Source organism: Sminthopsis crassicaudata, chromosome 2 (assembly GCF_048593235.1).
Source record: "Sminthopsis crassicaudata isolate SCR6 chromosome 2, ASM4859323v1, whole genome shotgun sequence".
NCBI lineage: Eukaryota > Metazoa > Chordata > Mammalia > Dasyuromorphia > Dasyuridae > Sminthopsis > Sminthopsis crassicaudata.
The window spans coordinates 155,860,535-155,884,729 of NC_133618.1; positions in this window are offsets into that span (position 1 = coordinate 155,860,535).

The following is a 24,195-nucleotide window of genomic DNA, read 5'->3' on the forward strand; positions in this document are numbered from 1 at the left end:
ATGTGTGTAGGTATGAATGTGTACTTCCTCCTATTTGGAGATAGGGACTTGATTTTATATGCATTTATTTTTCTAAATTCTAGCATATATTTTCTTTGCATATAAATGGTACATAATAATTTTGTTGAAGATAATTTAAAACTCCTCTTGTTTGCAGTAGTACCTCCAGGGGAGATTTTGTAAAAATTATTGTGAAGCTTCTGGGCAATAAGTTCACTATATTATCTCGTGAAATTTTAGACAATATAATTCACATTGGTCATGATAAGATCCTTTAAAGAGCATTTGGCTTAGGAAACAGTAATGAAAAAACACCATATACTCAGGTGAGTTCAAGGATAAGCATCCCTCCTCTTTCCCAGTGAGAGTGTCATCCCCCCCTCTTCCTCAAGCTCCACACTCATTTTAAGCAAGGTAGCATGTTTCCATATGATGAAATCACCAAACTCCATCATTTACTTCTAAGGTATTTTCTTTTTGAAACTCTTACTGATTTTCTTTGTTTTCTACAGCACGGACATTTCTAAAATGACCTCCCATGCTGAATCTTCCCTTTTAATAAAATAAAAAGTTTATCTAAACTTAACCATTTTTTGAGAGCACATGAAGAAGCATTGTGCATCCATAGTCCCTCACCTTTCCAAGAAAAAGAAGAGAAGTACATTACCTCATCTCCTCAAAGGTCAAATATTGTTAATTACTTTTACAGAGCAGTTGTCTTGGTATAAGCTTTTATCAACAGTCTTTTCATTTAAATCCAAGTGGATATTTCTTGCTTTTAATTTGCCTTTTGTGGCCTGAAATCAGTAGTACCCTGTGTGAACTGCCCAAAGCAAAATATGACAAGAGGCAAAAAATGTTTAAATGGTAAATAAACTATTTAGGATTGGATGTGTATTCATGAGTCACCAGGGGTGTGAAGGGTAACTTAGCTAAACTATGTTGGTAAACCACAAATCCTCTGAATCAATATTATTAAGTTTACTGTACTAATAATGTCAAACAGCAAAGTGTTAGTGGAGTGTGGGTGTGAGGGCTTTTTCCTTCTTTTTTTATACAAAGTTTAAAAACTATTAAAAAACATTGTGGGGGAAAAACCCAAAGAAACAGAAATTCAGCCCTACTGTTTCACTGTAAATGGAGGCAGCATATGGATATAGCTCAAAGGATCCTACAGGAAAAACCCTCTAAAGAGATCAAAAAATTGTCCTGGAAATAAATAAAAGAAGCTGCCATTCCAAATTTTCCTCAGAGACTCCCATGGTGCTTAAATGAATTACTTGTAATCATTCTACTCTGCTAATTCAGTAAACAAGGTTAACTAGCATGGTCAGGTTATGGGATATTCTGTTTAACAATGCTGGTTACAAGTACAAGGTTACAAAAGTGACATATCTGGATTATCAAATTTTAAATGTTTGGAACACAATAAAATACAGTAAATACTAAAATGGTTCAAAATATGAACTGAATTTTTTTTTTCAAATCCATTAGAACAAAGGGATCTTTCAAGTCACAAAATCATATCCTAATTAGATTAAATTGTAAGCTTCCTTAATATTTACAAAATAACTTGATTTATATATCTTTCAGCTCTGTGTAGCTAAGTGTCTACCCAGACTTTTTTTTTTAACTTTCTGGATGAGTAATCAAGTACTTACTTTAAAGGCCATTTGTAAGAGAGGTGGTGTGGTATACTGGGAAAGGTGCTGAATCTGGTTCTGATCTTCATTCTGCTATTTATTCCCTTATGACCTTAACCTTTCTAGGTTTCAGTTTTCTCTGTGTAAAGACTGAGGGGTTAAAGGGTTAAAGTGGATGGGCCCAAATGTTCTTAAAGAGTCAATTTTATGAATAGATAAGGACAAATTATTGTATTAGGGAAGGAGTGAGAAGAAATAATTAGAGAGCTCTTTCCGAACCTTACAGCATGCTCCTCTTTGGCTTCCTGTACTTAGTAAAGCCCTGAATAATTCTTATGATTTGGGGTTTTCCGTTCTGTACAAAGAAGAGTTGGTTTGGAAAGCCCTGACTTGACCAAAGAAACACAAATCCCACAGCTTGTCCACACTCTTCTGCACCACACCCCATCTTTGAGTTTGCAAAAGCACAAGGCTTTGTTTGTATGCCTGTATTTTTGTTTGTCTTCCATCAGGTTCTCATTTCTTTGCATCTGGACTGAATTGCTTTCAGATTTCTCCTCCATCCCAGCAAATTGATTAGTCTATTAATTTTTTTCCACATCCTTTTGTCCCCTCCTCCCCATTTTTGTGCAGTTTTTAATGATTTTTTTTTCCATTTGCAGACTCTTTCATTCAATGTAAAACATAAACACATTCAAAGGAAATTTAATAGCCTAATCCTAAATTTGGGATTGCAATGACCAAAATAAATTGATGAGTTATATTATATGAAAAGAGTCATTCTATTTCATTCAACAAGCATTTAATTCCTGATATTTTGCTCAGTTAGGGAAATAAAGAGAGAGAAAAAAAAAAAAAAAAAAAAAAAAGAAGAAGCCATCTTTGCCCTTACTTCAGTAATTGGCAATCCTTAAGAAAAAAGATAAAACATCAAGAGAAAGGAGTTATCAATCAATTTCCCAAATTCTCATCTTATGTTTCTTCTACTTTGTTCTTGCTAACTTACTGATTTTCAGAGGTACTCCATTTCTTACTTATATTGGTTTACTTCTCATCTTCCAAAAGGTTAGTTGGAATATAGCTGTACTAGCAATTATATTTCCTTGGAGAAAGCAAAAGTGTCTAGCTAGGAAAAAATAATAAATAGGACTTTAATATCTGTATACTAATCAGTTCTTGATTTAGACTGATTAGAAATGAGAATAAGTGGGAATTTTAATTCCACATATTTAGAAGAGGACAGAAGTCTTGGAAAGAAGGAAGAAAGGCATGTAGGAAAGAAGAAATCAAATATTCATTAAGTGATTATTGTGTCTCAGCCTGTTCTAGGTGCTTTAAAAATATCTTATTTGATCCTTACAACAATTCTTAGAGGTAGGTGCTATTATTATCCTTGTTTTATGATTGAGGAAACTGAGGCAAATAAGGTTAAATGACTGGCCCAGGGTCACATGGTAAATATCCAAGGCCAAATGTGAACTCAGGTTTTTCTTAGAAAGACTCATGGCTGACTTTATAAGTACTTTATCTATTGTTAGAATGTTTAGAACTCCTGCTGTTCCCCCAATAAGTAACTTGTCATTCAGTGACTTAATAAATCATTTAATTCTTTGTATAAGACCATTAAAATGGAGAGATATGAGGGACAATGAAAGAAAACAAAAATATAGAATACAAGTCATTTCCCAATTAATAATTAAATGATATGAATAGATAATATTCAGATGATGAAATTAAAGCCATCTAGTCATATGAAAAGATGGTCTAAATCACTATTGATTAGAGAAATGCAAATTAAAACAACACTGAGAAATCACTACACCTCTCAGATTGGCTAAGAGGATGAGAAAAGGTAATAACAAATATTGGAGTGGATATGGGAAAACTGGGATACTCATGCATTGTTGATGGATTGTGAAATGATGCAACGATTCTGTAGAATAATTTGGAACTTTGCCCAAAGGACTATCAAATTGTGCATACTTTTGATCCCAGCAGTGTCATTACTAAGTCTAATATCAGAAGGAAATCGTTAGGGACCCACATGTGCAAAAATGTTTGTAGCAGCTCTTTTTGTGGTAACAAAGAATTGGGAAGTGAATAGATGCCCATCAATTGGGAATGGCCGAATAATTTGTGGTATATGAAATGTTATGGAATATTATTGTTCTGTAAGAAATGACCAGCAGGATGATTTCAGAAAGGCCTGGAGAGACTTATATGAACTGATGCTGAGTGAAATGAGCAGAACCAAGAGATAATTGTACACTTCAACAACAATTCTGATGGGTCAATTCTGATGCACATGGCTCTCTTCAGCAATGAGATGATCCAAATCAGTTCCAATCGTTCAGTAATGAATAGAACCAGCTGCACCCAGTGAAAGAACTATGTTAAATGAGCGTGAACCACTATCTTGCATTTCCACTCTTAGTGTTATTGTCTGCTTGCATTCTTGTTTTCTTTCTCAGATTATTTTTACCTTTTTTTCTTAATCTGATTTTTCTTGTGCAAGATAACTGTATAAATATACATACATATATTGTATTTAACATGTACTTTAACATATTTGACATGTAAAAAGACTCTCAAAGGGTTTCTAATAAGAGAAATTTACAAGAAATGTCAAACATTGTAAATTACTGATGTGTAGTAAAGTCTCAGCTATTGAGAGAATTAATCTTTATATTCTTGCTATATAGCAAACTAGCTAATCATAACCAAGAGATTTTTAAGGTAAATAAATTTAAAGATGATCAATAAAGAGGAAAATTGGAAAAATATTATTGTTCCATAAAAAATGATGAACAAGCTGATTTTAGAAAGACCTGGAAAGATTTGCATAAACTGATGCTGAACAAAACAAGCATTACCAGGAATACATTGTACACAATAACAGCAAGAATGTGTGATGATCAACTATGAAAGACTTGGTTCTTTTCAGGGATTCAGTGATTCAAAGTAATCCCAATAGACTTTGGGCAGAAAATGCCATCTGCATCCAGAAAAAAAAGTATGGAGATTGAATGTAAATCAATTCATACTTTTTTTTTCTTTTTCTTTTTTTCCCTTCTCCCCCATAGTTTTTCTCTTTTTCTCTCCCAACATAATCCATTTATTAAAAATAAATAAAATTTAAAAATAACTATAAAATGCACAGTTATGTGAAGATTACTAGGAATACCATAGTTTATTACTTCTTATCTATTTTCCTCAAGACTGCAGCTTTTAGTCTATCTACTTGATCAAAAATCTCACATTTTAGTTGATGTTCTACTGTTCGTTTTCTCTCCTGTTTTATATGCCATTCCAATTAAGTTGGTTCATAGCATTGCTATCATTAGGACAGGAGCAACATCTGGGAAACACTACTTCCTCCAAAATTAGTGTAGAGGACATGATCCTAGAACTTTATGCCTCATGTTTTTGGTTGATCCATTCTTCCAGCATGAGTTGGTATAACAGTCAACGCCAAAAGAAGACAAAGTGAGTAAAGTGGTGAGGATGCTTGTTCATTTCTATAACTAATTAATTCCCATGGCTTTGGTGGGGGAGCAGAATAAAAGTGACCACTAAGAAAGACAAAATTTCAGTGATAGAATTCCAAATTATAGCTCTGGTATCCATATGTAGGAAGTATTATTAAGGTCATTAATCTCAGATTGGCCTTGAGACTACTTTTCAAAATTTGTTTCCCCCCCCAAGAATTTGAATTTGCTAGGATTGAGCAGTTCAAAGTACATTTGTCCCCTTTCCTTTTTCTTCCTTTCTTGATCAAATCAAAGATAGGAGATTTCATTGGTATGCATATTTTCTCCAATTAGGTGAACTGTAATTCCTCTGTTTCATGATGCTTTTTAATCAAATACCCCATATCAGAGTTGTTCATGGTGTATTAGGAGGAAAAAAGAGGAAGCAAAGTTTTGGAAAAAGTTCACTCTATTGTTCAGTTTTTGCAAGACAATTAATTCTGAGTTTCCACATTATTTCCTCTCCCTATATCTATCCACAGGACATCAGGTTCATGGAGATCAAGTTCAGCCTAATTCTCATTTAAATATCAATTAAATTATGTCTTCTATTACATAGGTTAGAGAATGTAATTTCACTAGGCATTACAGACCAAATTGGGGATTCTCATTTATTGCCTAATACTCCCCTCTAGTGTTCAAAACAATCCAGCACTGTTTTAGGTATAACCTCAAACTAAAGGCAGCCAAATTATACAAAGGAAATTAATTAATTTATTAAAAAAAAATAAAATTATATATAAATATAAAAATATATATACGTATAGCGATACACATATTTACATGTGTATATATCATACACACACACACACACACACACACACACATATATATATGTGTTTAATATAAATTTACATAACAGTGATAAAAGTACAGTGAAAATATACATCACCTATTCCCTGGATAATGGCATATTTTCTTCCTTTTTTAAAAAAGATACAATATAAATCATGTATTTTTCATATTTTAAAACAGCAGCAGCAGCAACAGCCACAATGACAATGAAAATAACAACAACATAAATGTGCTCATTTCCACATGTTGCTATAGCTAAGACTTCAACTCCCAAATCCCCATTTGTTGAAGGCCACTGGTAATCTCAACCTTTGGTTAATGAACAATGAAAAACTATTGTTTGGTAGTTTTGGAGACTAGTCAGGAAGAATGCCCACTGTCAACTTGTTTCTTGATATTAGGTATAAAGGCTTAGGAACACAGTGACCTCTCCTTTGACACTCAAGCCAAACTTTCTTGGTCAGGCAACAAGGCTTCACTGGCTCTTTTCTTATGCTTCTCCCCACCTTCATTCTCTCTCTTTCAATTAATTAAAAGATGAAAATTAAGTGAATTAGAATACAAATATAGACAAATAAAATTATTTCATTATTGGGAGCTTTAGATGTAAGGTGGCTGGGGTCCTCAGATTTATCCTCATAATTATATATTTCTCCATATATTATATTATATTATATATAATTACCTAAAGGATGAATTATGGATGGAAGTCACCCCTCCCCCCAAATTCTTCAATTGTTGCTTTTATGAGGGACTAGGGGACCTGCCAGTCTGTAGTGGGCAGAATGTCAGGTTTGGGAGTCAGGAAGGCCTGGGTTCAAAGTTTATACATTTGTAGGTAACCAAATCATTTTATTTCTAAAATTTGTTTTTCTTATCTATAAAATGAAGAAAATAATTCCTGTGCTACTTTTCTACATTGGGTTATTATGAGGGTTCAGTGAAATAATATATGTACCCAGTGCTTTATAAAATTATATGAGCTACATAAGTGCACATTACATATATTTGCTATTGCCTTTATTATCCCTTTATATTTCAGTCAGGGGCATTGCATATTATCAACTCTTTTTTTGATTAGGGATCTTAAGTAGCATGGAGATAATATTTCATCTATAGTATCAATATTTTGATTGGTAGAATTGGATTATAAAGACTTATTGGCATATCTGTGACTCAGTCCAAATGAAAGGGCTCACTCTTGAATATTATTGAAATGAATTAAAAACAAAAGGTGAATTATCTGGTTGATTTTATGAAATTTAATTCAATAAACAAGTGTCAAGCTGTGTAACCTAGTGCAAGTCACTTAACCTCAATTGCCTCAGAAACAAATAAAAAAATAAACAAGTGCCAATCACTCTGCTAAGTAGTACAGATACAAAGACAAAAATGAAATGTAAGAAACTTACATTTTACTTGGAGAGATACAAAATGTATCTGGATAAGAAAATACAAAAAACAAAATTAAGAGAAAACAAATACAAATAATTAGGGTGGGGGATGCATCAGGAAAGCTTAAGTTAGATAGGGCCATAGATAATTTGAAAGGAAGAGATTGTGGGCTTATAGAATGTTAGCTCCAGAAAGAATTCTGGGCAACTCATTGATATTTTTATTAATAGTATCAACTCTCAAGTTTGGAAACAGATTTCCTAGAAGATGTCTTACAGGGATCAAGGCTTTTTCTTGTACAGTATGAGATGTTTGATCCATAACAGGGATAAAATCATAAATGGCATTTTTATCAAATTTACAGATTACACAGAAGTAGAAGAGATATAAAACAAATTGTGTGATAAGAGTTAGAATCCAAAGAGAACATTGGATTAAATTTCAGAAGATGAAAATTTATAGGGATAAGTATAAAATCTTAAATGAGTTTAAAAGATCAACTTCACATATCCATTGAGCTAAGCATAATTAGATCTTGGTTTTTGTTTTGTTTTCTGAAAAACAAAAAAACAAACAAACATCTGGGAAGCAAATCAAGAGCTTGATTGGTGTGATTTGTAAACTATGGCAACCATAAAAGATAATTTGATCTAGTTTTGCAGGAGAGAATAATTTGTTGTTGTTTAGTTTTGTCTAACTTTATAGGAAGCATTTTTTGAATGGTTTACTATTTCCTTCTCCACTTCAGTTTACAGATGAAAAAATTGATTCAAAGAGGACTTAAATGACTTGCCCAAAGTCACAAAGCTAAAATAAAGTATCTGAGGCCAGATTTGAACTCATGAAGATGAATCTTCCTGACTTGACCACAATACCTCCTCACTTATTTACTAGTTTTATGATCCGGGGCAAGTCATTTAATCTTATTTGCCTCAATTTTCTTGTCTGTAAACTGGACTGAAGAAGGAAATGGCAAACGACTCCAGTATCTTTGCCAAGAAAACCCCAAATGATGTTATGGCAAGTTGGACAAAACTGAAAAAAAGACTAAACAGCAATGGTCTGTCCTTGTAAGGCCACATCTATGGTACTTGGGGGTCACATTTATATGTTTGATCCTGCCTACTACAATTTAGAAGTGACACTTATAAGGTACAAAATGTTCTGAGGAAGATAACCAGAATGGTGAAGAGCTTTGAAACAGTGCCATTTGAGGAAGGTTTGGAACACTGGGGCATATTCAGGAGGAAGAAAAGGAGGAAAAGGAAAAAAAAAGAAAAAGAGGAGGAGGATCAGGAGGAGAAGAAGAAAGAAGAAAGAAGAAGAAGAAGAAGAAGAAGAAGAAGAAGAAGAAGAAGAAGAAGAAGAAGAAGAAGAAGAAGAAGAAGAAGAAGAAGAAGAAGAAGAAGAAGAAGAAGAAGAAGAAGAAGAAGAGGAGGAGGAGGAGGAGGAGGAGTAGGAGGAGGAAGAGGAGGAGGAGGAGCAGGAGGAGGAGGAGGAGGAGGAAGAGGAGGAGGAGGAGGAGGAAAGAGGAGGAAAAAGGAAGAAGGAAGGAGGAAGAAGGAAGAAGGAAGAAGGAAGAGAAGGAGAAGAAGGAGAAGGAGAAAGAATTAAGGGGGTTATGTTAACTTTTTTAGCTGTATTTAAAGGTCTGACATGTTGATTGTAGAAGAAGATATAAGAATCAAGTTATATTTTATGAAGACAGACATTAAAGAAACTTTTAAAATTTATGTAAATTTTCAGTTATAAATTCTCTTCCTACATTGTAATACCCAAGAAACTGAGACAGAGATTGGTTTTTAATCTTTAATGTGGAGAGTTTGGGTTAGCAGACGGAATGGGATTCATGTGCAAAGCTTTTTGCCTGTATAATCTAAGGCAGGGAATTTATATAGAGAACTAACCAGAGTTTGCAAACAGAATGCATAATCTGAGTTTACAATCTTATTGGGGAAACAAAGGCAGATAAGAGGAGGTAGGTCACTGGGTGGGTGGACAAGCCATAATTCCAGGAAAGGATCTTAACTTAATCCTGACAGGATAGGGATCAAGATAAGAAGGTTGAGAGTAGGAGACCCCTAGGGGAAGGATAATACTTGAACTGAGGGGATATTTACCTAGCAAGGATTGAGATAATGCACCTGGAGTTTATGACATAACAGTATGTAAAGGTGTTCTGAGTTCCAAGGTTTTTCCTGACTCAGTTCTCCCAGTCCTAATGGCAGGGAAGAGGGTGGCTATGAGCCCAGTGCCCAATAGTGCCATCTCTATAAATAGTAAGAAATATGATATCTGTTATACAAACGAAATCATGCAAAACATTTTCCTTAAAAATAATGCTCTGAAGGAAAAAAAAAAAAAAAAGCAAGGAAAAAAAAAGTTTCAAATTATACTATGTGGTGCAAATAGATAGCATTTGTCATCCTGATGCCAGAGAAAAAATGTTTGATTCCATTGGAGTGAAATCTTGAACATGAATTCAAGAATCAAGATTTGAGTTCAAACACTATCTCTGATACATGATTTTGACTGAAGCCAAGTTATTTAATCTCTCTGTATTCCCAGGCACTTCTCTAAGAAATCTTATTGATGGATTGCTGTCTTCTTGAAAGAAATCCTCACAATATCCCCACAAAAGATTATTGATGCATTGGCTTAGTCCAGGACAGTTCAATATTTCTTCCTAGAGTGGATTATCCAATAATAAGTTTATTTAAAGCTAGGTGGTGAAATAGATCGAATACTAGATCCAGAGTGGGGAAAACTTGAGTTCAAATCTAGCCTCCATCACTTATTAGATATGATCTCAGGCAAGTCACTTAACTTTTGTTTGTGTTAATTTCCCCTTCTAAGATAGGGATAAATGATATCTTCAAGGATGTTTTGAAAATAAAATAAAATTTAAATTTTAAAGCACCTTGAAAACATTATATTATTATTAAACTAGCAGAATTTTTTTTTTTTTTTTTTTTTGAGGCTGGGTTAAGTGATTTGCCCAGGGTCACACAGCTAGGAAATGTTAAGTGTCTGAGACCAGATTTGAACTCTGGTCCTCCTGAATTCAAGGCTGGTGCTCTATCCACTGCGCCACCTAGCTGTCCCAAATTAACAGCATTTTCAAAAGTATTTTTCGCCAAAATTCTCATGCACCTTTTGGCAAATATAGTCTTGATGCTTTATTTATCAAAAATCTCAAGCCTATTAGACAGAATCTCCCTAGCTTTTACACAAGGCCCCAGTGACCCAAATGCAGTGACTTGGAGGAATATCCATGATAGCTTAAAAGAAAAGCTTAGGTAACTGCTGTGAAATGGGGAATTTCTAAAGAGGACCTGTCTGAGTTCCTCAAAAGTGAGATCTATTCCTATTTTCAAAAGGAACTAGCAATTGGCATGCAGTGAGGCAAAGAGCAGTTTGGCCTACAACTCCTTTTTGTTAAATCAAGTACCTGTTTTCAGGAAGGTGGAAGTGGGAGGGTGGGAAGTCCCCCAAAGTCCCTTTTTGAAAGATCCATTCAGTAAATCCTGCATTAAGAATTTTCAGTTTTCCTATTAAACCCAAAAGCAATTATCTTGGATTAGCATCAGATCAAAAAGGGATTACTTTGAGTATTGTTTTCAAAACCCAAAGGGCTGACAAAATTATTATCCTATAATGATTCTAAAGGTAGTGAAACTGGTAACATTTGTCCAAATTGAGGAAGGGGGAAAAGGACCATGACATAGCACATTCCCATTAATGATGTGCCTCTTGGGACTTGGCATTTTCAAAATTTGTCTGAAATCATATGTATGTTCTAAAAACTCATAATAAAGAAGGATGGTTTCTCCCCACCCCTGCTTCCTTGCAATGCTCAGGACCAGATGCAGCTCAGAAGCTTGTACATAAACCTAAATATTTCATGAGGAATGGATTATTATTACTCAGATATAGCTATGTGCCATCATATGGGATTTTAAAAAATAAATCTCTGAAAGACACTGGTACAAAAGGAAGGTTTAAAATAGTTTAACATAAGACAAACAATAATAATATTAGCTTACATTCATATAGCATTTTATGTATCACAACATGCTTTCATATTCAAAATCTCCCTTGTTTCCTTTGACAACTCTATAATAAATAGTGAATTCTATAAGGAAAATAACGTAGATATCCTTATTTTTTATATATGGAGACATATTCATAGAGATTCAATAGTAAATTCGTGGAATGACCTTATCAGTAAGAAATAGCCAGAACTCAAAGGATCATAGAGCAGAAAAGGATCTTAGAACCAATCAGGTACAATCTTTTTTTGTTTTCAGTTCAGTCATTTTTTCAGCGATGTCCAAACCAACATGATTCCATCTGGGGTTTTCTTGACAAAGAGACTAGAAATGGTTTGCCATTTCCTTTTCCAACTCATTTTACATATAAAGAAACTAAAGCAAAGTTAAGTGACCTGCCCAGGGTGACACGGATATTAAGTGTCCGAGTCCAGAACTTGGGAAGATGAGTCTTCCTGATTCCAGAGCTCTATACAGTATGGTGCCATGTAGCAGCCTACACTTCATTCTATACACAAGGAAACTGAAATTTAGAAAGGGTAAATGATTTGTCCAGGCCACATAGCTGGTAAGTGACTTAAATGGAAATTTGAACCTGATTTCAGGACCAGCATTACATTCATGATTACTGTTGACTCTCCATAGACATCCTGACCATCTCTCCAGAGACAAATAAGAAAAGAGGATTGGATTTGGAAACAGAAAATGTTCAAATTTTTGCTCTATTATTTATTGTTGTTTGACGTAGATAAACTCACTCAAACTCTCTGAATTTAGTTTCTCTAGATTGTTACAAAGATGCCTCAATTTATTCTCAGTCCTAAATCTCAGGCTCATCTTACCTAGTTTAAATAGGATGGATGTTGGTCAATCACTTTAGACACATTCAATAATTCAAATTTCCTGCCCTGCATAACTTGGGAGATTTTTAAAAATGAAGAACAAGTAAGATAATAGATGTGAAAACATTATAAATAGTTTAAAATTCAGTGGATAGAGTTTATGTTTTTTGATGCATCCCATGTTCCCACAATGTTTGAGGAAGACTCTTTTATAATGACAAATTCTTCGAACTATTTTCCCCAGAAGTTTCTGTTATTAGCCCCCAATATGGAAGCATTGATGACACAGATAGATAGTTACCTGAATCTAGATGTAATGAAAAGATATATTAAATCATGATGCTACAATTATATAGCTAATAATTAGATAACTATATTGTATATATGATATATACATATACATATACAAAATTGTAGTGATATAATTAATACAGCTATAGATTCTATGAAATAAAACTATATGTATATATATCTACACATATATGTCTACATATATCTGGATTTGTCACATTTATATATGTGTATATATCTACATATATACATACATACATGCATGAATACACAGAATTATTGCTATATGTCATATCACTAATAAATACATTTTAGTCTACTAAATTTTTCCAATTCCTGAAATAATCCCCTATGACAAAGTCTATCATTTTTGCTGAACTATAAGATATAAACTAATCCAACTCCTTCATTTCTCAATCATTCAAACAAAGGTGTTGCCCTAGATGAAGGGTGGACTGGTACCCTGTTGAAGACTGTGGATTCCTCCTCAGAGCAATGTTTTTAAAGTATTAAAAGGCTTATTAATTTAATTTATTAAATTAAACTAGTTATCTAGAAATCTAGTAATCAATTAAGAGGAAAGTTCATGAGCCCCAGTTTAAAAACCTCTTTTAGATAATGATGATGATGATGATGAAGATGAAGATGATAATTATTACAATAACTAATAATTATATAGTCTTAAAATATGTAAAGCATTTTAAACACATCATTTCATTGAATTTAACCATGGGAAGTTGACAGTACTGGTAGGTTTTTGGTTTTGGGGAGAATTTTTTTAGTGGATTTATGACTTTCTTGCCATAGGGAATCTTGATGAGGGACCTCTTTATGTCAATACATAATGACACCTATTCGGGCATGCTACATATACTGACACACTACATACCTATAGCCTTAGACAGATAATCAATAGACTGAAAGGTTTAACATGTACAGTTAATTTGTGCCAGAGATTACATGTAACCCCAGATCTTCCTGCCTCCTGAGCGAAAATTCTGTCCACTATGCCATACTGTTTTTGGCATTTTTACTACTATTTTGTAGTTGAAGATACTAAACCTGGGAGATTGAACATGGTGTAGCATAAAACTACAACTAGGTATCCTAGTCAACATGGATTCATACCTACATCTATATTAACTCCAGGTCTAGAATTCTAGACACTATGACATATTGTTTTTCTTAAAGCATATTAGATGATCTCTAAGGCTTGATCAAAAACTATTATTCTATTCACTGAACCCTGGTTCCTCATTCATTGAAATTCTGTTGCTAAATGTAGATGGCTTGGGCACTTATCTTTTTTCTTTTCTTTTTCTTTTTTTCTGCATTTTTTTGATCTAACTTGTGAGGCTTTTCACTCTGCTCCAAAGAGTCCCCTCCCATCTCACAGAAAAGGAGAAATACAATTGGCCAATGAGGCTCCCATTCCACATCTGCAATGTTAAAAAAGGTCCTGGAGATGAAAGAAGGCTAGTTTTCAGAAGCGGCACCCTGTGCTGGCAGGAGATCAGAGGATTGTATGGTAGATACTAAGAGCAGAGAGAGGAAAAATAAACAGGGACACTGGGTCTGAGGATATTATGGAGGAAGAGAAAGTAGATGGGACGGTGCATTTAAACCTGTTCCACACTGAGGCAGAACTAGACCCCCAACATCTTAATTTTTCCCATCCTGGGTCCCAGTAGAAATAGCTGCACATCCAGCTGCTAAGCTGATATATTAAATGTCACATCTTTAAATGTGACATGTTAAAAGTGGTATTTTAGAAATGACATATGAGAGTTTGGCACAAGTTCCAGATATGAATGGCTCTGCTCTTATTATCTGGGGGAATAGTGTTTTTTTTCTCTGCAACCTTGCATTCAGTAGAATTTATTTTAGATGCTTCTGAGCCAATAATGTGAGTGAAAAATCCAAAAAAGTGTGAGCAGGAAAATGTTAATGAAAGAATCATTATTTCAGCTTGGGGAATGATAGACACATTGTTTCCTATCTTGGTTATGCCATATTTCTATAGTTTTCTTTGATTTTGAGAACCATACTTTAAGGTGGAACTTTGAGAAGCTGTAGACTATCAACTAAAGGGCACAAAATTGATGATGGGCCTAGAAAAAATACTATATGAGGATCAATTGGCTGAACATGGTGGAATTTTAGAGCAGGAAGATAACTGACTATCTAGAACAACCTTTTCATTTTACATATAAGGAAACTGACAGGGCCAGAGGTAGTGATTGTTGTTGTTGTTATTTGTCCTTTGTTCTGGAAGAGAACCATAAAATCAAGGAGGTGCTTCCATAACATGCAAGTTAACTGGATTTAAGTGAGGGAAGGTTGGTCAAGGTTACCTACCTCACTTTTGCCTGCAGAGCCATCTGGGTTCAGTGGAATTTGAACCTAAATCTTCAAGTATTTGAAATATTACCATATAGAATGAACATTAGACTTATTATGCTTGGCCTTAGGGGACAAGAGGAGTAATGGGGGGAATCTGTATAAAAGCCAATAATAAAACACAATATCTTTGATATTATTAGAAATATTCACAAGTAGAAAAGTAAAATTACACAAGTAGAATTTACTTTTCTGGCAGATAGTGAGTTCCCTTTACCAGAAGATCTTTAAGCAGTGGATAGGTAATCGCTTGTCAGATAAATTTTACAGGACCTTATCCAGGTTTGGGTTGGATTATAGTTTCTCCTGAGATAGCTTCTACCTCAGAGATTCTGATTCCTGCATCATATGGATACATTTTTCTTCTAAGAATCTTAAATTTATCAATAATTAAACAATTAATTTCTCTGGATTTTCTTAATTTCATGGGTTAAAAAAAAAAGTCTCATACTATGGAAAATAGAGGTTCAATCATTAAAATAATGGAAACCTAGTATAGATTAAGTCTACTCATTCATTTAGAAAGTACAAATTGTTCTATGGAGCCATCTTGTGGACAAACTTACTTATGTTCACAGTCAATCTTCATTTTTTCTCCCCATTTAGTATTAAAAAAATAATTACTTTTCTAATATTTTTGGTTGAAAGTTGGTATTTTGGAATTATGTGGCACAAGGAAATAGTGTAGTAGATAGAAAGTTTAAGCGTAATCAGAGAATTTAGGTTTAAGCTTCAAATATTCCACTTTTTGTCTGAGTAACCTTGTAATTTTACTTACCTTCTCTGGGTTCCAGTTTTTTATTTGTAAAATGACAGAGTTGGACTAGCTGACTTCTAAGAATACTTCCAGTTATAAAATTCTAAGATAATGGCAGTAGCATACTCCTTCACAAACCCTATGATGCAAATAAATTGACCTAGTCTCCCATCTTTTTCTTCTTATCAGCTCTTCCCTATGCCTAAAATGAGTATTCTGCCCTTTCATGTCTGACTTTCCTTTTCTGGTTTCTTTCAAATGTCAACTCAAATGCTATTTTTCCAAGAAACCTTTCCCTATTCCCCTTACTGCTATTGGTCTCCCTTCTCAGGTTATTGTCCATCTACTTCTGTATAGATCTCATAGGTACCTATAAATGTTTTCTCTACACTAGACTGTGAGATCCTTTAGGACAGTGACATTTTTGTTTTTCTTTGTATCCCCAGAGTTTAACACCTGCTATATAATAAGTATTGATGAGTTTGTTTATTGACTGCGTGTGGGATGTAGAAGACCCTTACCCAAAATGACTGAGTCTGAGCCCTAAATTTACCATAAACTATATAATCTCAAGCAGTATGGTAGCTCAAGCTCTTCAGACCTCAGTTTCCTCATGTGCCAAATTAGATGACTTCTAAAGTTATTTCTAATTATAAATTTATATTCATACGATTAAAACAACAATGAAGAATAACATTTTATTTTATATATGAATATATATGAATCACAATATAAAAAGATGACATTGAAATATAACTAAAGCCATCTTAAGGAGTATAATTCAAAAGTGAGACAGTATCTTCTTTCCTTATTTGTATAAAACTTTGTGTTACACAAATTTAAGGCCTAACTGAACCTCAGAGGTAGGCAGAAACCAATTTATTTCCGTGTTCTCTCTAAAGTCCCATATCTGGGAAAGGTATTATGTGGAAATGTCAGTTAAATAGGATTTTGTTGGTTTGGGTATTCCCCTTCATTGATTTAGATTACAACACCTCTGCCATATATATTAGTCTTTGTTCACTGGCAAAAAAAAATGAATAACCCTCTTGTCCCAAATTCCCAGGTAGTCAAACTATTGGTGATGAACTTCCAAATTTGCTGGGTTGGTCCTCAGATATTCAGTCACTTAATCAGCCACTTTTTATTATGTGCCTACTATGTGCCAGGCACTATACTAAATGCTAAGGCTACAAAGAAAGTCGAAAGACAGTTCTTGGCCTGAGAAATTCATGGCCAAATGTGGAAGATAACACTGCAAAAGATTATCTACAAACAAGTTACATACAAAATAATTTGGAAATTGTTAGAAGAGGGAGGGCCTCAGAACAAGAGCTTCCTGTAAAAGGTAAGATTGTAATAGGGAACCTAGGAGGTAGAAATAAAAAGCAAGAACATTCCAAAAATGGAGGATGCCAGTGAAAATGACTAGCTATGAGATGGAAGGTACTGTTAGAGTAATAGCAAGTAAATAAATGTCACCAGAGCACAGAGCACATGGTGGGATGTAAGGTGTAAGAATATTGGAAGATACAGGGCAAATTAACGAAGAGCTCTTACTTCCAAACAAAGGGATTTTTGTTGGATCTTTGAGGTGATAGGTTGCCACTGGAATTTGTTGACTAGACAGTGATATGGATAGATCTAGATAGTAGAAAAAAACTTTAGTCATGGAGACAGGATGTAGACAGCCTCCAATACAGTGTTGATATGAGTATGTTTTTTTTTTTTCCTGCTAATTTAGTAATCAATTCCCATCACTGTATGACTAAATCAATTAGTTGTCAAGATGATGCCAAATTCTTGGTGGAATTTTGACCAATTTCCTTATTTTGTAGATAATACCTAAATTGCTAAATAATATGAGTTATGACAAGTAGCTTAATTCTACTTTACCTACTTACCTCCCTAGATGATTCTGTACTGATTTTAAATAGACTAAAAAGTATGGTTTCCTAGATCAGGTTTTTGGTTAGGATTAAAGGTGAGGGGAATACATTTTCTAGGTAAGTTACTTAACCCCATTTGCCTCAGTTTCTTCATCTGTAAAGTGAGCTGGCAAAGGACATGACAAATCACTCCAGCATCTTTACCAAGAAAATCCCAAATGGCTCATGGAAAGATATGAGACATGATCAGTTACAAACTGCTGGGGGACAGTAATGACAAAAAAAGAAGTGGTCCCATCCAGGGAATAATTGCTTTACGAATGTGCTGGTGAATATTTAACAATTGGCTCTCGAAAAAATTGACCACAGCAATACAATAATTGTAACTTACTTTAAGCATTCCACATCATTTTCTACTCTATACAATTAATAAATAAAGCTCTGATTTGCAGTGTTTGTTAATCTCTGAGGTGTAAGTGTTCACAATGAAAATTTGACAATTGGTTCTCATGAGCTGATTTGAGCTAATTCTGCTACATTCTTGAATGACACACTCTAGGATGTCTGCAGCTGTAGCATAGTCTCAAGTGCCCCATGTTAATTCAGGATTTAGCATGGAAGGAATTAGCTTTAAATAGTGACTGCTATTAACCAGCCATATGACCATAGGGAAGTGAGTTTCCTGGCCTCAGTTTCCTCAAGTATAAAACTGGACTGGACTTCTGAGTTCCCTTTAAATTACAAATCTATTAATATAACTAATTCTTGACAAGAGGAAGTTCAGGAATCCTGAGGAAGTGATTAGCATGGATTTTGTAGAGCTACTCATTCTTGGCTCAGATCTTTTGTGAGAAATAGTTTTTCTTTTAACTATTGTGAACTTAATTATTAATAAGTGTGAACATTTCAATAGAAAAAAAATAACAAAAAAGCATCCCAAATGATTTGTGAATTTCTGTTGTACAGTTTTTTTCTTCTTATATACATGCTAGCTTGTGTATGTACAAAGAGGATATGTATATCCACATAGACTATCTAAATTCTGCTTATTAGTGACACATAAACATCTTTGTAATCCTGCCTACTCCTTCCATGGGAGACTTTGACTCCTGCATCAAAGTGAATTTCAGAACGTTCACAACTAGGCTCCTATTATCTCCATTCTCTGACAGTGTTATTCAACTAGAATTATAAATGTCTACCCTTCTTAGTATTTTTAGTATGGGATATAATAGGTGAAAACCCAAATATTTTTTCTAACCAATACAACTTAAGAAATTTTACTCACTGATATTGTCCCACCAATACTGATTATAGAAAATATAATTTCCAAATAATAAGTGGTAAGCAAACTCATTGATCTGAGCAAAATAGCAAACAAAAATTATAGAAAGTGTGTATATGCACACATATCATGAAAAGACACAGATATAAAAAGAGTGAATAAGATCTTCTGATGAGAGGAAAATTAGGAGAGAGAGATTGAGACAGAGAAAGAAATACACAGAGAGAGAAATGAGAGAGACAGGCAGAGACAGAGACAGTGGCAGAGACAGAGAGAGACTCTGATATTCTACAAGTAGAAATTCCCCAAAATTCTCGAGCAAAACAAGCTGGAAATCAAGGATTGTTGAGAAGGCTTCCCCTACATGTCTGCAGTTTTCAAAGTCCTTTTTCCTTTCTCCCTAAAAATGTTCTTAAAGAATATCATGTCTCTCTGACCACTGGTCATGCAAGTACATATTACCTTATCATATTACCAGTTAGGAATCTCCCCCTGCATACTTAATGGTGTGAAAATTCCCCAATGTTTATGCCCTCCCTTTTGAATTTATTTTTGTTTTATTCTGTGTATTTTTCATGTTTTATTGATGCTCTTTTTTCTTTTCTTGGAATTTCTATAATTGGTTGGTTAGTTGTTGTTCTTCATTCTCAAAGAGGACCAAAATGACATCTCTATGCTAGAGTCAAATTATATTATGGCCAACTGTGGCTAATCAGACCAACATGAGCTCAAAATATTCTATCACAGGTAGAGTACAAATAGTCCATGTGAATTTTTGGGATGGATCTTTTAATTGACCATATTTCATATTTCTTTTAAGCTATTACAATTTTATTTTGTTCATAGGGAACAACATTGAAAATATTAAATTTTCTATCATTATCAACTCATCCAAATTATATGCAAGCCTTCTATTGAGTTAAGAGCCATTGCCTTATGAAATTATAATTGGCCATCTCATTGAACAAAGTTCAGAAATTTTGCCAATATATATTTTTACATTATTAGTAGATTGTAAAGAAAAAATAAGGAGAAACGATAAAGAAGCTGATTCTGGCAGGGGAATGATAAAAGCAAAGAGATGGAGTGAGTAGGAACATTTGTGGGGGGAGTAATACAAAAACCAGTTTATTTGTGGGAAAGTGTGTGTGTGAATTCTTAGAATGCTAGAATACCAAAAAATTTAATATGATAATGTTAAGTTTCCTTAATTCAACAGACCATCAACAAACTCCTACTATGTGCTGGCACTGTGCTGATTAAGCACAGGGGGAACAAATGAAGGGAAAAATCAATCTATGATTTTAAGGAGTTCATAATGTTTTTGGATGGACACTTACTACCTTATCACTAACTTGAGTGTTTTGATCAAAGCAACTTTTCTAACTGTCAAATTTCATTATTGGGAGATGAAATACTAGAAGACAAATTTGCTGTCTTATCAATCTTAAGTGCTGTGCTTAAAAGCAGTTATAGATATTGCATTGTACCAGTGGTAAAACTGTAACATGAGTTGGAGAAAAGAAGAAAGAGTAGAAAGATGAGGAGAAAAAGAAGGAAAGGGAGGAGAAGGAAGAAGAAATAGCATATAGTAGAAATTGTTCTGTATTAAATTTTAAGAGATTTGGTTTTTAATTCTGGCTGAGCTTCCTAGCCTTCCTTTGTTTGACATTGGACAAATTAAGTTATCTCTCTTGGCCTTGATTTCCTTGTTTGTAAAATAAGGAGCTTGGAAAAAATGACCTCTAAGATTTTCCAGTTCAGATATTCTGTGATTTTATTAAGTTGTACAGGAAGATACTCCATTTTAAAAGGGTGGAAAATCTCCAAAGGAATGATTTTGCTTCTTATAAGTGCAAACTACTTCATAATTGTGCCTCTTATTAGAATTCTTTGGTATGGGGATAATAATACATGTAAAACCTGTCCCGTGGGGTTGCTAAGAGATTCAAATGAGAGCATATGTACAAAGTGCTTTGTAAATAATAATGACAATAATGTAATAATATTTATGTATCTTTATTATTATCATTATTTTGTTATTATTAAACAGATAATCTGAAAGACCAAGGAAGTAAGTCACAAATTTTGGGCTACAAAAAGCAACTGGAGCTCTGAAGTACATGTACCTTGATAATAAACCAGTTTAGCTGTTAGTCAGATGGAAACTCCCTAAATATATTTGAAGGAAAAATAATGATGAATCAGGGATAATTAACTTGAGAGTCAAATGCTCATCCATATGAAGTTAATTCATTCACAGAGGGCATTGGATTAATTTATACTTTGAAAAAGGCAAGGCTTACATGAAACTTCTTTTTTTATTAATTTTATAATTATAACTTTTTTGACAGTACATATATATACATATATATATATATATATATATGTAATTTTTTACAACATTATCCCCTGTACTCCCTTCTGTTTCAAATTTTTCCCTTCCTTCCCTCCAACCCTTCCCCTAGATGGCAGGCATTCCCATACATATTAAATATGTTATAGTATATCCTAGGTACAATATATATGTGCAGAACCGAATTTTGTTGTTGTTGTTGTTTACATGAAACTTCTAAACCTGACAAGAAAAAAAATTGTTCTATAATGCTGTTACATTCTCAGAAGATTACTTTGACATGGAAATAGTTAAACTATTCTAATCAATGAAGGGGGAAAATAAAATTATGTTTTTAAACAAAGGACATGGTACAGTATTATAAGAAAAAATATTTCTGTATCATAAATTGCAGCTATAACATGTAGCTAAATATTTACTTTCCTTAAATACTATTGTATATTAAATGTATTTCTACTATATGTGTGACTAAGCATGGTGAACTTACTACAAAACAAAGCTTGTATATGAGTTCTATTTCCTAAGATAAAATTCCTGTTTCCCCAAACATGACTTTTATTTTCTAAGTTAAACTTCCTGGTTTCCCCTTTCTCACTTTGTATTCTCTATTTTTTCTTACTTTCCCAGAGATGACTACTCACCTTAGGTGAAAGGAGGAATGATGAGGATTGGGATCTTCAAAAACACATTTCGACAAAACAAAACACATCCCTCTTTTGAACTTCCCAATTTATGTTAGGGGCACCACCATTCTTTTGGTTATTCAGGCCTACAAATTCTGTTTTCTTCTTCTCTCTTCATTTTTCATCATTCCACTTATCTGATGAAAATTGATTGCCAGATTTTTAGCATTTCTACATTTAAAGCATCTGTTACATGTATTCCATTCTCATATGGACTCATGTGGCTATCGCTGTAAATTAAGCCCTCATAATCTCTCACTTAGACTATTGTAAGATCCCGTGATTGATCCTCTGTTTATTAAGTGTATCCTTTATAATCCATATTCTTTTTGGCTAGCAAAATGATTTTTCTAAAGTTCAAGCTAAAGTTCAATATATTTATACATTATTTAAATATATTGAACTTTAGCTTGAACACTCAATGGACCTTTTTCAGGAAGAAAGAGAAGAGGCAGAAGAAAAAGAGAGAAGAAAGGAGAAGGAAGAAGAAGAGAGAGGATAAGAGGGGAGAAGAAAAGAAGTGTGAGAAGAGAGGAGAGAAGAGGAGAAGAGAAGAATATCTAAAAACAAAATCACTCTGAGTGCTCTAGAACCCTGATGAAGAGAGAAATCCTCCTGATCCTGAGAGACTGGGATGATAGTATATGTTACATCAATAATATATCCTTTTAACATTCATTTATTGATATTTATCTACTATCTAATGGATCTTAGCTTTGCTACCTATTGTTTTATTTTTGGCAAATCACTTAAAATGTATGTCTTCAGCTGTGAAATGAGAAGGTTGTTCTGGATGATCTATGAAGTTGGAAGAGAACTTATTTACATTATTATTGGGCAAAAGTCTGAGAGAAACATTTATAGTTTCAAAGAAATGCATTTGATAGTAGGTATGGTCAATCCCTATACAGCATTCATAGTGTTGCAAAAAGCTGATTCTTACAATGCATCTCTCTGTTGTACTTTGCATACTGTAAATCTTTTCTTCAACTTTAAATCTTTCTTGTTTTTGTTTTCTTCTGGCATTTTTCTTTTCTTTTCTTTTCTTTTTTTCATATCTTTCTAACTATCCAATGACTACCCTTCATACACACACACACACACACACACACACACACACACACACACACACACACACACATACATATTACTCCATTGCTTTATGTCTGCATGAATGGTGGAGAGAAATCCTATTCTTCTATAGAATATCCGGCTTATGTGTTCATGATATAATTAGCTGTGACCTTGCCAAGGCAACCACAGACAATGATGAGCTAGATATAATAACTTCCCACTGCTTGAACTTTTAAATTGATAATTTCAAATGGTCTTGGACTGATATTGTAAATATTCGAATAGGCCTTGGCAGAAAAAAGATTCCCCACCCCTTTTCTAGAGTGTCACTTCCAGAGAGAAAATATATGACTCCAAACTCCCTGAAAAGAGAAATACTTAGATATGGAACACTGAGTAATCACTCTCAGTCATTGAGAGATCAATATAAAAGATGTTTGAGGTGAAATATTCACAATAGATAAGTATAGTCAAGCAAAACTAATCAATATATTGGCCATGTCTAAAGATGTAAATCTCTACAATCTATCATCCTCCCTAGCAAGAGATAGGGTGATTTCTGAAGTCACAACTGGTCACCCAGCATTGATCAGATGTTTCAAATTAAAAAAAATAGGATGCAGTATTAAAGTATGAACTGTAATTTTTGCAGAGATTGGTATCCCATGACATAGTCAGGGAGCATCACTGGTTATTCTTAAGAACCTTTGCCTTTGTTTCAAGGAGAAGCTTGAGGGTCATAAAAAGTATTGTACAATTTTTTATAGTAATTTATATTCTTCACACCTCCTGTTTAGTTCTGAATCCAGAGTATTGCCCATTCTCAGAATGTGGCCAAGATATAAGTTCTGATGGGCACATTCTTTGGGTGGTTCTTTCAACTATGTGTTAGCTTATTTTTTATAGATTTTATTGAAGAGCTAGCAAGAGTTTTTGACTTCATGGTCCGAATATATAGAGCAATTAACTTCTTTTTCCTAGAAATGAATGTCCATTTTATAAAAGAGAATAGGTCAACGATCTCTTTATTCTTTCCTTGTTGCACTCCCAACTCATTTCTATATTTTTTCATTTCTTTGCCATGCTAAAGAATATTTTTTTACCTTAGAAAATCACTCAAGTTCTGGACTGCTTCTCTCATTGTAAGTACTCTTGATCTTTGTAGCCTCTACTTCTGGTCAGCTGATTACTTCCAGAACCTTC